Here is a 16,543-nt window from a genome sequence, read left to right on the forward strand (position 1 = left end):
CACTTTGTTCCTTTCAATCCAATCAGTATGTAATTCTTCAAACATCATCTGAGCTTCTTCTATAGACATTGTCTCTTCACCTGTATCATTATCACACATATTATCAGTAATGGAGGAATTCAAACAGACTGACCTTTGGGAGGTGTTACGGCCAGGTGTGGCAACACCTGCGGCAACACCTAAAGGATTGACTTGAAACTTCTTCTTGCTTTCCAGTAAGGCAGATAGGGCAGTATGACTCTCTTCATCTTCATGTTCTTCTTCTTCAGACTTTTCATCACTCAAAGACGTGTTCATCCCTTTCCTAAGTGTGTTGGCACACTCATTTGCATAGTGTCCAAAACCTTGACAAGCATGACATTGAACCTTGTCCAGCTTCTTTGAGACAAACTTCTTCTTTTTATCCACCATCATCCGAGGCTTAGAAATATCAGTAGGTTTCTTTGGTGATTATTCTGGTCCAGTGATCCTCAAGGGCTTGTTGGAGAACATTGGAGTCTTGAATTTTTTATCCGTCTTTCTTGACTCTTTCATCCTCTTTAGATAATCATTGAATTTCTTAGTCATGAGAGAGATCGAATCTTCTCCTAAATCATATTGATGAACCTCTTGGTGAAATTGAACATATTCCTCATATGAAGGCTTTGAAGCTTGAAAAGCTATTGATTTTCTTTTATCCTTCTCTTGGTCTGAATTGTTCATCTCAAAGACTTGAAGAATGCTAATCAATTCAGTCATCTTCATCTTTGAAGTGTCCTTTACTTCTTCAAGTGCCCATATCTTCCCATTGAATCTTTTAGGCAAGGATCGAAGAACCTTGTTCGCCATAGCTTCACTCGCAATAGGTCCTCCAAGAGCATGAGCCTCAGTAGCTATCTCCTTAAGTTTCTTATCATACTCAGCAATAGTCTCATTCTCATCCATCCTGATTCTCTCAAATTTAGCGTTTAACAATCTCAGTCTTGTTCTTCTCACACTATCAGTCCCTTCGCAGTGTTCTTGAAGAGCATCCCATGCATCCTTAGCAATAGTGCAGTCAGATATGATCCCATACATCCTCATATCCACAGTTGCAAGGATTGCATTGAGTGCCTTAGCATTGTAGCTTGAGCTTAGTGTTTCCTCGGTAGTCCAATTTTCTTCTCTCTTGATGATATAGTCTCTGTCGTCATCTTGCGTTGTTGGAGGAGTCCAACCAGTCAGAATACTTTGCCAAGCACGAACATCCATAGCTTTAATAGTATATCTCATTCTATGCTTCCAAAGTGCGTAATTAGCTCCATCAAGAATTGGAGGTTTGAGAAACGAATTCGAAACAGATGATGAGTCCATCTTATTTCCTGTAATAAAATAAGCAACCAAGATTAGTTCTTAGTGTATCAAGAAGATGGCTCTGATGCCACTTGTAAGGAAATAAGAGTTGCACATAAACAGTTTGAGGTGTTGTCACAAGGTGTTGACAACACCTACTATAACACCTTGAGTAATTTGCAGCGGAATATAAGTTAAGCGTGTATAAAATAAATAAGCAACCAAATAAATAGACTCAATTGAATTAAGAAAGAGTATAAATACTCTTGCAGCGCCTCAGGGCAAAACTTCACTAGAAAACTTTCACAGAGTGTTACAAACCCTAACACTAGTGACTATTGTAAAAATCAATTTCTCAAGACAAGTGAGAAAATAAATAATAAAGTTTCTCCTAAAAAGCATTCTATATGAAATAGAATAATGAAAAAAACAGAATAAGGAGAAAAACTCTTGAAGCCAAAACACGTGAGTAGCACATTTCTTCGATCAACAATCTCCGAATTGTTCTTCACGGCTTCAAGCACTATGTTCAACCGTCAAGCTCCAGCCGTTCTATGAACGTATTCTTTTGCTTTTGAAAACTCACGGTCTATCAATGATCGATCCTTCCTTGTAGGCGTATGTCATCAATAAATAGAGCAAGAGTCCTTCTTTAGAATGTTTTCTTGTAGGCGCAGGACTCTAGATCTTGATCAAGGCAAATCTACACAATAAAAAATTAAATCAATAGATATTAGATAACATAATATTCTAATAACTTTAATTAAATCAAGTTATTCAAGGAATTAAATAACTTCATGTCCAAAAAAGGCAAAAGATAATTAATAAAATCTTTTTCAAAATAGGATGATTTTAAGAAATAAAATATTCCTTTCAGAATTTTCCCGGCAAGATTCGTCTCGGTCAAGTTTTCCCACTTCATCAACGAAAAGTTACGGTATTTTTAGCTCACAGCAAGTAGATCCCTCGCCAGAAGGTACACTAGCAGAAAGTAATAGATATGAAAAAAAAATTATTTTTAACTCTCATCGGGTTAATTTTGTAAGATAATTTACTAACTGATTTATGAAAAAAAAAATTATTTTATGTCTAAAATACCATTTTTCCACTGTAAATATGGATTTAGTCGATTAGTTTCACATATTCACGATCATCTCACAAAAAATCTACTCTACATTTGAAATCTTAATAATATATTGATCCAAATACAATTTAAGACTAATAGAGTCACACATACAATATTGGAATGTAATATTTGTTTAAGAATACTAAAAATCTACTCTACATTTGAAATCTTAATAATATATTGATCCAAATACAATTTAAGACTAATAGAGTCATACATACAATATTGAAATGTAATATTTGTTTAAGAATACTATCTTTATTGCTGGAACGTTAATTATCAAAAAGTTTTAAAAAAAATTTGATAGAGATTATATATTAAAATGATGATATATTTATTTTTTCAAATAATTAGTAAGTACAATTAAATTGAAAGGAAATGATTTGAAAATATAAATATGATTAATTTTCTGAAGGGCCCAATAAAAAGATGAAGCCCCCTGAGAGACGGTCTCACTCAAGCATAGTTTGCTGAAGCCGTCGGCAGTTCTTGGTTAAACCCTCGTGGAGTCCAACTTGATTCTTGTCGCCAAACTTCAAATATATATATATAGGTAAAAAAATTTCGTTTGATTGTTTTATTCGTGGGTTTTTCAAATGTATATTCATGCGAAATTTTCCCGGATTTATGTTCTTCTGTCTCTCTATTCGATTTTGTCATTGTGGGAGAAGGTTCCCATTTTCTGAGTTCTTTTTCGTTTTGTCTGGTATTCCCACGTTGATAAGTATGGTGTTTTTAAAAAAAAAAAAATTTATCTTTTATATCCAACTTTTTCATACTTGTAAGAAACTTGGGAGCTTTGCTGTTTATTTATCTGTTTGGTGGTGATGTCTTCTGTCAATCTGCAGCATATTGAAATTTTTTCGTTTTTAGCTGTGCATACTGGCAGCATTATAATTACATTCATGTTATCAATGTTTTGAATCTTGGAACCAAATTCTGAAAGAAAGCACGTCATAGTTGGCATGAATGTTGGTATAATTCTACTTATTTCTATACAACAAGAATTAAGCTTTTATTGGGGTAAGCTATTTGATTCCTCCTATGTTATGGTGCTAGTCCCATGTCATTTCCTCATTTATATTTAAATGAATTTTATCTTGTTTTAGACCTCGAACAATTTGTTATTTGCCATGTTATCAAATCGCCTAACTGGGCCATTTATTGGTCATCATCTTAATCGCATATTTCCAAGTCTTTCCTCAATAGACGCAACCCTTACTTTGTCTCTAATTTTTTTCATTTCTTATCTTGTATATCCCCGTCCACACATCCACCTTAAAATCATCATCTCAGTGTCTCTTGTCTTATGCTCGTGAATTCAATTCATAGCTTAACATTTAGCACCATAAAACATATCAGGTCTAACCGTTGTTTCGTAAAACTTCCCTTAAGTTTTAGAGATACCTTATGATCACAAAGAACACCTGACACACTCCTCCATCTCAACCATCATTCTTGTATTATATGTAATAGTAATACTTCTCATGACCCCTCCATCCTTTTGCAAAAGGTTCCTAAATAATTAAGGTTCTCACTTACAAATAACTCGTCATCCCCTTTCTTAACCATTGCATACTAATTAATACGTCTAATAGTTTTAAACTTAAATTCCAAATATTATGTTCTTATTCCACTGAGCTTAAAACCTTTTACTTCTATTGTTTTCCACCAAATTCGAGATTGGTGTTTACTCCTTTTACTTCGATATATTATGTTCTTATTCCACCGAGCTTAAAATCTTTTACTTCTAATGTTTTCCACCAAATTCGAGATTGGTGTTTACTCCTTCATGTGTCTCATCTACCAAGTCCAAGACAATGTCGTGTGTAAACAATATGTACCATGGTAATGTGTCTTGGATGTGCCATACCATTTTTTATCTCCGAAAATACCCTTACCCATAACTATCGTAATTCTTTTTAAAATACCATTTTAAAAACTACTTTTGCGTTTTAAAATCATTCAGCGTTTCGGCCGTCTGCTCGCCCGCTGAATGGCCTTGGACCGCCTACAGAGACCGCCTTAGACAAAGACGAGCGGTCAAGGGCTGCCTATCGCCTAGGCGGCCTCCTCAACTGCCATTTATAACACTAATTGTCACCAAACATAAAGCCAAAAGTTCACCTTTTCTCATCGGTGTGACATATTTAGTTCATAAACCACACAATAATAGAACCTTCTCCACAAGCAATCCTTTAAATTCAATAATTCCCCTCATTCGAGTATATTTTTATATGTTAAGTTTGACTAAAGAAAAGTCATATTCAAAGTTCTAGCAAAATATGGCCCATCATCAGGCCCCTGAATTTCATAACATCAAGAGTTTAGACAAGATCAAGTATCATATGCTCATAGCAAAATGCACCCTAAAGGGGTTCAACTCGATCATCTAATAAAAGAGAGTTTTCAAGATTACCCGGTAAAATATTCTATTCATGCAAATAACAGTGCGAACAAAGAAATATCTGGGCGATGAAGTTGAACGGGGTCTCGGAATTCCGGATCAAATTCCAGTCTCTGTCCTTAATTTTCATCATCCGCCGTCATGTTGGAGAAATATTTGGCTTAATATGAACAACTGTCGGTGGATCAAATTTACAGTATCTAGTCACAAAGAATTTACTCCACAAAGACTCCACAGACCTGAACCGAAACCATAGTTTAAAAGAAAAGGCCGTCAATGAGTCCTTTAGTCTTCGAATACCTAAACCCCCTTCAGAGACTGGAAGACAAATATTCTTCCAAACAACCCAATGAATTTTTCTATTCTCCTCCTTAGCTCCCCATAAAAATTTGGCACATAACATCTCGTATCTCTGCAAAATAGTCCCCGAAGGCTGTATAACCTAGAAAAAAGGTATATAGGCATGGAGCAAAGAACACTTTTGATAAGAACCAATCTGCTACCAAAGGACAAAATTTGTGTATCCCATCCTTTCAATTTCTTAGTAGCACTAACAATAAGATGCAAAAAGTAAGAACTCTTCTTCGGACCTATAAAGAGAGGAGAACCTAAATATTTAATAGGAAGAGAACCCTCTCCAAATCCAGTGATCTCCAGATACTTCCCCTTCTTCTGAGGTGGACAGGTACTGGCATGAGTACCACGCTCTTCGCATTACTAATGAGCTGACCGGAACACTATTCATAATAAAATAAAAAGTTCTGAAGTATCTTGATCCCTGGGATACAGCCATTAGAGAAAATAATAAGATCATCTGCATACGCCAAATGAGAAATTCTGAAAGGACAGCCCGCACTGAAATGAAGCGCCCTATGCCGAGCAAATAAATTATCCAAGCCCCTAGACAAATATTCAGCAGCAATAATGAACAAATAAGGAGAGATCGGATCTCCTTGCCTGAGACCTCTTTTCGACTGAAAGAAGCCCGACAGAGAACCATTAACCATAACAGAGAACCAGCAGTTTTTAACACAATGAAGGACAACCTGGCAAAAACCCTCGGAGAAACCAAAAGCTCTTAGCATCTGATATAAGAAATTCCACTGAACCCTATCATAAGCTTTAGCCATATCCAATTACAACATAATATTTTCCCCCATCTTTTGATGATTTAAATGATGAACGATCTCCTGAGCAAGGAGAATATTATCAGATATAAGGCGACCAGCAACAAAACCACCATGGGAATGAGATATGATTTTCGGCAATAGCTGATTCAGACGAAGAGTAATTAATTTAGTAATGATTTTATTACTGACATTAAATAAGCTAATTGGTCTAAAATCAGACCATCTCTGAGCTTCACCAATCTTAGGTATTAAAATAAGTGAGGTAGCCGCGATGCTCCTACGTAGAGGGGAGCCAGACCAAAAATCTCTTAATGCATCAATAACATCTGATTTCACAATCTCCCAGCAGTTTCTATAAAACCCAGCTGAAAACCCATCAGGACCAGCAGCACTATCTGGATGAATTGAGAAGACACATTCATGGATTTCTTTTTCAGAAAACGGCGCTAATAAAAAAAATGATTATCCTCCTCTGTAACCAACACCGGGATGTTATCAAACTTAGGTTCAGAAAGGGCTAAAGATTCGCCAGCCAACAAACTCTCAAAAAACCGAACTCCAGACTCTGAAAGTTGATAAGGATTATCCAGGGCAGTCCCATCGTCCCAAATTCAAAAATTTTGTTACGAACTCGACGCCAATTAACCATATTATGAAAAAGAGCAGTTTTCTTCTCATCCTTCATTATCCATTTGGCAAAAGCTTTTTGCTTCCAGAAGGCCTCCTCCATAGCTAAACCCATGGCGAGATTAGCAAGGGCCAGGGAGAGGGCTGTTCGATTCTCTTCAGAAGGATTATCATCAAAATCGACCTGAGCCTGAGAAGCTTTAAGATCAAGAACCTTAACATTATCATGTACATTACCAAACACATCTTTGTTCCACCATTTGAGATGAATCTTAAGCCTCTTTGATTTAAAGACCAATCTGCAGAGACCATTATAAGGGCAAGGATTATTCCAGTTCAATCTCATAGTTTGCATAAACCCCTGATGAGAAAACCACATATCCTGAAATCGAAAGGACCCTGACTGTCTGGTAAAGAAAGGGGCCGAAATATGAAGGGGACAATGATCAGAAGATCCTCGATGAAGATGCTCCACTTTAAAAGAATTAAAGAACTCCACCCAAGTAGAAGAAAGGAGGACCCTATCCAAACGCTTCCAAATACTGTTGTTAGTCCTGGTGAACTTTGCACCAACGAAACCAGCATCAGTGTAAGGCCCGAAAATATTCAATTATTAATTATGGGATTTGAGAATTAAATTCCATATTTTGGGAAAATATTGATTTGAGAAGTTATGGAAATTATAAATTTAATTTCCGAGCCGAAAATATTTAAATTGAGAATTTACGGATTTTGAGAATTAAATTCCGAGAATTCTTAAATTTAAAGAATAAATATTCGATTTGAATATTTATGGAATTTAATATTAAATTCCAAGTTTTGAGAATGAATATGATTTAATTTGAAGATGAAACCCGATCAGGGGTTGATTTGAAAATATTGAAGTTTCGAGGACTAAAGTGCAAAAGGCCGGGATTATTTGATTTAATACGAATTTATTTAATTTTAATCCGAGTATATTTAATTTGGGAATATTTAGAGTTTTGATTTAAATTCTAATATTCTTAAGTTATTTAGGATTGAAATTGAATTAAAAAGAGGGCCGAGGACTGAATTGCAATTTATGAAGTTTCAGAGACTAAATTGCAATTTTTGCAATATATATCCGATCACTTAGTTATTACTCAAATGTTTACGTGCTTGAATGGTAGAGAATTGAGAAACATTCGAACAGAAGCCGACATCTCTTCCTTGTCTTTGATTTTTGATTTTTCAAATCGCCGTAACTTTTAATCCGATCGTCCGATTTCAATTCCGAAAATTGTTCTGGAATCCTTGCAACGAGAACTTCGATTTGATCATTGATAAGACTTGACGACGCAAGAGGGACGCATTTGAACCGAAGAAGATGAAGAAGATTTGAAGCGTTCAAAACAGAAAAAATACGAAGGTATAATGACGACATCGCGAGTCAGGGATTTGAAACTCGAGAATGACGTTTCTTGAGTTGTCCCACCAAAACCACATACTTGTTTATGTTTCGATTTGATTTTGATGTTGTCGATCCATCTCAGGTAGTGGATCTTTGATTTTGAGTCGATATGATTATGATACGATGATGATATAAATTGATTCTATGCCAAGATCTGAGGCGATCTTATTTTCAAGTTTGAGACGACTTCGATAGATGGATATTCATGTCAAGATCGGATACGAATCTTGATGGCAACGATGATATATGAATCAATTCTTGATAGAGATATGCGTTATTTACTCTATTGTTGAGTCAATTATCTTTAGAGTCGATATGAATTTATTTAACGCATTTATATGTTGATTATACTGAGAATTATATTCTCACCGGAGTTATCTGACTGTTGTTTTGTTTTGTATGTGTTCATTGCAACAAATGGGGCAGGAGCTAGTTTGATACGACATTGATAGCTCGGGAGAGAGATGTAGCAAGTGTGGACTCGGGTTTAAGCTGACGAATGGTATTTAGATAGTATCGAACTTGACATGAAACTATGTTTTAAAAGTTCACTTTTGAGACTTGGTATAGCTTGTAGTTGCTATTCATTTGATGTAATAAACACATGATTTGATACTAGGGACTTAGTATATGAATGTATGCATGTTCCCAGATTTTATAATATGTCTAGACTTGATATTTATTGAAAATTCATGATATTGTTTCAAGTCTTGACAGCAAACAGATGCTGCAACATTTTTTTGGACACAATGCCCGCTCGATCGGGTGAGTACGTGCGATCGAGCGCGGCCTGTGATTTGCAAAAACAGAGAACTGAGCTGTTGGGCTCGCTCGATCGGGTGAGTTCTACCGATCGAGCGAGGCCAAAATTGATGCAGACCCGAGAGCTGAGAAATTGAGCTCGCTCGATCGGACGAGTTCATCCGATCGAGCGAGGTGCTGATTTTTTTAAAAAAAAAAAATTTTAAGCTCTTGGTTTTATAATTCCTTTATTGTTTGATTAATTGTGTTATTAATCATTAATTGCCCTAAGACCAGATTAGCAACCCGAGGCCTCACAACAGGTGGTATCAAAGCATAAGTTTCTCGGATTGAGATAGAAGTTGAGCGAGGTAGATTGAGTCGCATGCATGTATAGTATTGCATGATTATGCATTACTTGATTTGATGATTTGATGAATTGCATGTGAGAATGATCTACTTTTGAAATTCAATTATCTGATTTACTGAGTTGTAAATTTTTGAATTTCTTAATGATTTTATTATAAGATTCCCCGAGTGATGTAAGCACCCAGAAGTGAAGAGAACAGTGTTCTTTGGGTGACGTAAGCTGTAAGGCCCCGAAAATATTAAGTTCTTAATTACGGAATTAGAGATTTAAATTCCGAATATTAAAAAATATTAATTGGAAAAATTATGGAAATTAGAGATTTAATTTTCGAGTTGAAAATATTTAATTTGAGAATTTACGGATAGTGAGATTTAAATTCCGGGATTCTTAAATTAAAAGATTAAAATATTTGAATTAGATATTTATGGGATTTAAGATTTAAATTCCATGTTTCCGGAATTAAAGGATTTAATTAGAAGTCGGAAGCTTGCCGAGGGACTGAATCGCAAATAGTTCAAAGCTTAGGGGCCAAAGTGCAAATATGGCAACTTGAGTGGGACACTTGGCATTTGTAGCTTGTAAACGTGTATATACATGTTCATATCAGATTTTCAGCAGCCCATATCGATAACTTCAGATTTCTAATTCCATTTTCATTTTCAAAATTCGATTGTTCAAGATCCGGCTGTCCGATTTCAAAACCGAGCATAGTTTTGGAATCCTCGTGACAAGAGCTTCGTTGTGATGTAAGTATCTCTTTGATTCATTAGGTCTCTAAATTATGATGTTATGATTTTGGGAAAATTCAGAATTTGAGTATGTATTAGTGTTCTTGATGATATAAGCTTTACGATATCGAAACCGGAGCGAAGAACGAACAACATATGCAATTGTTATGATTTTCAGAATATATTTCGAATCCTTGCACCTTCTGATATGGTGGTTTAAGTTGATATTCTAGTGGTATGTGATATATTTTAAGTAGACTTGGTGGTAAGAATTGATAGATTTTAGTTTCGGGTACCGAATTTGTACCGTTACGCCGTCAGTTTATGTTTGATAAATTTTGGAAATATATGCTGCTGGATTTTGAAATTAAGTGATGAAATGATATTGATATGAGTTATATATCAATGTTTAGATGATGTTTGAGTTGTTAGAATTATCGATTTCGAACCGTTACGTCGTCGGTTTGAATTTCGATCAAATTAGCAAGCCTTGAGTTTTTGAGCATTGGTTTGAGCTGAATAGTGTTCTTGGTAAGTTAGAATGCTATACTAAATGATTTGATATGTATTTCAGAGTTGAAACAAAGGATATCGAGTTCGAGTGCGCACCGATTCGAATCAATTGAAGATTGGTCAAGGTTTGAGTTCTAGCTTTGAGATTGCCACCATTCTATCTAGTGAGTTGATACAAGCTTGGTGTGTATTGTAGCTTGAGGATTGGAGCTACTTCGCTATCAATATTGGAAGGTATGATTCGACGATGACCAAAGCAGGGAATGAGCATCGAGATGTGTTTGATCTCTCGATCCCTTAAATCACACAATAGTTTCTATTTTATGTGTTTATGTGGTTTACTATGCTTTATGTGAGTTATGTGCTTTGATTGCCTTACTTGAGTTCTTGAGTGATGGCATGTTTGTTAGGCTATGTAGGAGGTGATTGTGTATGGTGTCATCCCTTTTAGCCTAAACGTTCTTCTAGTTTTGCCTTGATATCGTTGATGAGTTTTAAACATCGATATCGTGTATCAGTGATGAGATTCGAGCATTGATACTTAAAACCGGGTTTATAACATCAATGAGGAGTTCTAGCATTAATGGTGAGTGATGTGTTTTAGCATCTAAACCGGTGTCGCCTTTGAGCCTTATTCCTTCTTAGCCATTTAATTTATTATTCATTTCATAAGGTGTTATTTATGATTTGAAATGCATGCTATGGCTATTTGTGATTATTTATATGTTCCGTCTTTCATACTAAGTCTTTAGACTTACCGGTTTTCCGGCTGTTGCTTTGTTTTTGTGTGTGCATTGCAACAGGTGTTTCAAGGACAAGTTATAGGAGGCCAAGAGCATTGGGAAGAGTTTAGAAGTGGTACTCTGGGTTGTGTTGTAGCTTGTTGTGGAAAATTATATTTAAACCATGTTGAGTTTGGATGGTATCCAACTTTTGTATTGTATAGCATTGCATAGTCTAGAGTTGTATAGATTATGTGTTGTTGGATCATGTATGGTGTTAGTTGAATCTTTTTATTCAATGTTAAAACCATTGATATCAGATTTTTGACAATAAATAGCAGCAAAGCACTCTGAACCAGCTCAAGTGGATTCTGGAATTTTGGAGCAGACATGCCCGCTCGATCGGTTGAATTGCACCGATAGAGCGAGGCCAGTTTTTGCTTCAAATCGAGAGTTGGAATTTCTTGGCCGCTCGATCGATCAAGTTTAACCGATCGAGCGAGGCCCTTTTTTATTTTAAAAAAAAAATTTGTTGGTTGTTGCTGCTTATTATTTTAGTTACCATGTTTAATTATGGTACTTTAGTAGTCGAGCCCGGGGTCGCCACATTGTTTGGTATCAGAGCTTTAAGTTGTCTTGAGTCGACATTAGAAGCTGAGTGGGGTAGATTGAGTCGCATGAGTTCATTATGCACGAATGCATTGTTTGATTATGTGAATTCGGTGCGAGCATGTTTCTACCTTTGAGAAATTGTCTGACTATATGGTAGCATGTGGTTATTTTTTTGGTGTTAAATGTGTTGGCATTAAATTACATGCTTATTTGTTTCAAATTATATGCTTATGTGTTTATTAAGTATATTGCTATAATTGATAAACATATAAATAGAAAATGATGTGTGAGGAAGACAAGGGTACTCTCATGAGTTGATGAGGAGCTGTGTGCAGTATGGAAAAGGAGATGATTCAAACTATATTTAAATTGTATACTCATGTGTTTTATGAGTAGGGAATCGAGCAATACTCAGAAGACTGAGGAGTATGAGGTATTTCTCCTTGTCAAGCAAGAAACGGTATGCTCATGGAGTTTATTGAGTTAAGAAATGATGGAACTGAGATTATGATTATGATGTATTGATGTTGTTGGTTGTATGGTCTCAGTATAACATGTACGTCTCCTTGTTACGCAAGAAATTGTATGCTCTTCAGCTTAAATAGTAGCGCTGGACTAAATCATGGTTATGTGATAGCTACGGTATATATAGAGAATTGATTGTGGTTTATCATGACCATTGTATATCTGCATGAGATTTTGATTGCAGGATTCTGTATGAGATAGATACGGAAAAGCCATGTCAAAACTGGATGTGTTTGGCTAGTGATGTTATGAGGTTGAAAGGACAGAGATGAAATCTATTCTCGAGGAGATTAAGTTATCATTCCCTAAGACCTGCTGTGGCCGGAATTGAGTGAGGTAAGATCTGATATTGTGATGTCTATCGATGAGTGAATTGATTTTATCAGATAACATCGAGCAAAACAGAGATAAATCCTCGATATGATGGATTTCAGACTAGTCCAGGAAATTGATCAGATTAGATCAGTGACTGACATATGACGGTAATAATTCTTGAGGTTAGAATTATGTGGTTTGATTTTGATTTTTCAGGAATGGGTTATAAGCTTTGTGCTAGTGTGGTAAACACTTTGAGATCAAAGCTAGAATTGTTTATAACCTTCTATAGGTAGATGAATCGATATAGCGGTAATGCTAAGTTTGATTCATTGATCAAGTAGAACTGATTTAGTGATCCAAATGTACCCTATAAGAACATTGAGTTTATGATATCTTTTGGGTTGAAGAGTATGCTAATGACATTAGTGTTTTGGGATTCAGAATTCAGACAGTTGAGCCTTCCTTCGATTATTTTGTTGATATTCGAGTTTTATCGTAGTCATGTATTCTTGATTCACATGACATTGAATTTTATGATTCTTGCCATTTGATCTCGATTGTTCTCTGAGTAGGAACTTGGGAAGTTATATTCTTGATATTTGAATTTTTAGTTCTGGACCTTGATATTGAATTGGGTGAATTTTTATTGGATTCCATGGTGATCTACTTGTCTTTGTGCAATAATTGAGAATGCTTAGAACTCTGTTCTAATTGATACGCATGTGTAGATATCTCATCATAAAGCCACGCTATCAACCCTGATTTGAGGTATTGTATAATATTGCATTATTGATGAATTGGTCACCAATTATGTTTATGATTTATTGGCCCATATTCCTTAGTTTTCGAGCTTGCATTGAAGCATCCATCCTAGTATTGAAATGCAAGTGAGTTGTTTCCACTTTGCAACGATTAGTGTCCAGAATTTCCTGTATATTGATGATCATGATTTGAGCAATTATCTTCGAGACTATCTGATGTTGAATTAGAGAATCATATACTTGGAAGTGATGGCTCGTAACTGATAGAGATTGCTAGTCACAGAATATGTTAGACCGGGTTTTTCTGCTTTGAAGTTTTCTGGTGCTAGTTGGTAAGAAGAAAAATGGGTCGATGAGATTATATTTCGACTATATCCTATTGAACAGGACTACAGTAAAGTAGAAGTATCTGTTGCAGTGAATAGACGATTTGTTTAACCAGTGGCATGGTGCTTTTGTCTATTCAAAGATTGTTTGAGTTTAGATATCATCAAGTGAAAATCAGTGAGGTAGTTGTGCCTAAGACCTGATTATGTTGTTGGTGTGATGAATACTTCAGCGATGTTCATGAGTTTAATGAACAGAATCTGTCGGAGATTTATTGGTGAATTTATTGTGTTATTTAGCGATGATATCTTGAGTTAGTTGATTAATGAGCCAAAGTAAACAGAGCAATTGTATGCCAAACTGTCCAGGTGTGAATTTTAACTGGATAGGGTTGTAATTATTGACTTTATTATGTCAAACGACAGGATTGTGATGAATCCTAGCAAGGTTGAGACATTGAATAACTAAGGTCTTAGCAGAGATTGTTAGAGGGTTCTCATGTAGTGCAAGATTATCACCCAATGAACCCTGACAGATGTGAAACTGACGAGTTGAGTAAATTTGCTGGAAGAGTATTATCGAGACAGATGTAATGTAACCACTGAAGCTTAAGTAGAAAAATGTGTGATTTGATCTTATCTGCTATTGATGTGGTTATATTGATCAAGAGTTATCGTGCTTCTAGCATGGGTTTTTGTGTTAGATTTGCAACTGAGTAGAGTATTTGCAATCCAAGCTAAGCCAGTATTGATTGTGAGGGGTACAGAAGCACAAAAATCCACTCAGATTATGTGAAACTCGATAGAGAAAATCAGATTTAGACATGAGTTTGAGTATCAGTTGAGTATGGATAAAGTTTGGTGTCTGCAAATACAGGTATTATTGTGCATAGTATTTCAGAAGTGAGATAATAAATTCTGAAAGAGGCACATTACAATAAATTTTTTATCCATCCAGGTCAGAGTATGAAAGCAAATATGATAGAATTTGTGTTTCGATACCTAAACTGTCAGTAATGAAAGCAAAACGAAAGCGACCAAGTGGTCTATTGTACAGTTTAGCGTGTTCAGAATAAGAATGTGATCAAAACACGATGAAATGTGTCACGAAACTACCAAAATCCTAGAGAGGGTATGATGCAATAAGGTAGTTTATGACAGATTGAATAAATCTAATAGAGTATTCCTTATCAGATGCTATTCCTACATGACCATCTGATCACTTTGTATGACAGAGCTGTTGCGAAAGGGCATGTTGTGCCGACGTTTGCTATCTCTAAGTGAGATCCTCGATTTATTTCGTATTATTGGCACACTCTGAAAGAATCTTTGGGTACTCATTTGCTTGAGAGTACAATGTAACATCCTCAGATTGATTGACAATTAAGATAATTGATCTAGATTCGAGAGGATGTATAGACTGGCTCTATGTATATTCTCGCAGCATTGATGACGAGTTATAACATTGATGATGAGTATCGATGATGAGTTATAGCATTGATACCATGATTCCGAGATATGACATTCATGATGAGTTACAACATTGATGTCAGGATGCCGAGTGTTAGCATCTACATGAGCTCAGCGAGAGAATTTAAGGTTCAAGATTACTCTTGTTTGGTAAGCTTATTTACCATTATAGATTCCTATAGGAACGCTCATAAGCAAGCATGATAGTGATTTTGTTGTAGCGTTCTGAGGTAGACAGTAAAGATTTTTCCGGTGGTGGAATGATTGTTCTGATGTTTTAGCAGTGGGAGATGCATAGTTTCCTTATCTGATACGAGATTTAAGCAGCATGAATTATTGAACCAGAAATATCATGAGAAATGTCGAATGCAATTCGATTAATTCAGTATAGAATGAAGTAGAGCAAGATAGAGTGAGCCTCCGGACGAGAGCAAGTTACGGAACGCACCCAGTAGAGAGATTAAATTTCTCTTCAGCATTATCTGTTCTACACGAGGTATTATACGTGTTGCTGTGAGGAAGTATGAGTTAACTACTTTCTATGTATTTTTTCCAGTTGAGATATAACTAAATGATATTTTAAGCTAGGTGATGTGTAGCAGTATATATACAGTATTGAGAAAGCTACCTAAGAATTAGAGCAGGATATGAGATAGAGGTATTCGGAACTCGTCTTAAAAGGTGAAACTGTATCAGTATTTATTCAACCCATGGTATTGAGATTGAGATGCGATATCCTGAGCTAGGTCACTGAAGAGAGGTTGTTACTTCAGTCATTTATTCAGCCTATATCTGTTATAGGATGATTGCAAGAGATTTCGAGGACGAAATCATGTCTTAGAGGGGGAGAATTGTAAGGCCCCGAAAATATTAAGTTCTTAATTATGGAATTAGATATTTAAATTCCGAATTTTGGAAAATATTAATTGGAGAAATTATGGAAATTAGAGATTTAATTTCCGAGCTGAAAATATTTAATTTGAGAATTTACGGATAGTAAGATTTAAATTCCGAGATTCTTAAATTAAAAGATTAAAATATTTGAATTAGATATTTATGGGATTTAAGATTTAAATTCCATGTTTCCGGAATTAAAGGATTTAATTAGAAGTCGAAAGCTTGCCGAGGGACTGAATCGCAAATAGTTCAAAGCTTAGGGGCCAAAGTGCAAATATGGCAACTTGAGTGGGACACTTGGCATTTGTAGCTTGTAAACGTGTATATACATGTTCATATCAGATTTTCAGCAGCCCATATCGATAACTTCAGATTTCTAATTCCATTTTCATTTTCAAAATTCGATTGTTCAAGATCTGGCTGTCCGATTTCAAAATCGAGCATAGTTTTGGAATCCTCGTGACAAGAGATTCGTTGTGATGTAAGTATCTCTTTGATTCAGTAGGTCTCGAAATTATGATGTTATG

The sequence above is a fragment of the Henckelia pumila genome, chromosome 2 (genome assembly GCF_033568475.1).
Source record: "Henckelia pumila isolate YLH828 chromosome 2, ASM3356847v2, whole genome shotgun sequence".
Taxonomy (NCBI): Eukaryota; Viridiplantae; Streptophyta; class Magnoliopsida; order Lamiales; family Gesneriaceae; genus Henckelia; species Henckelia pumila.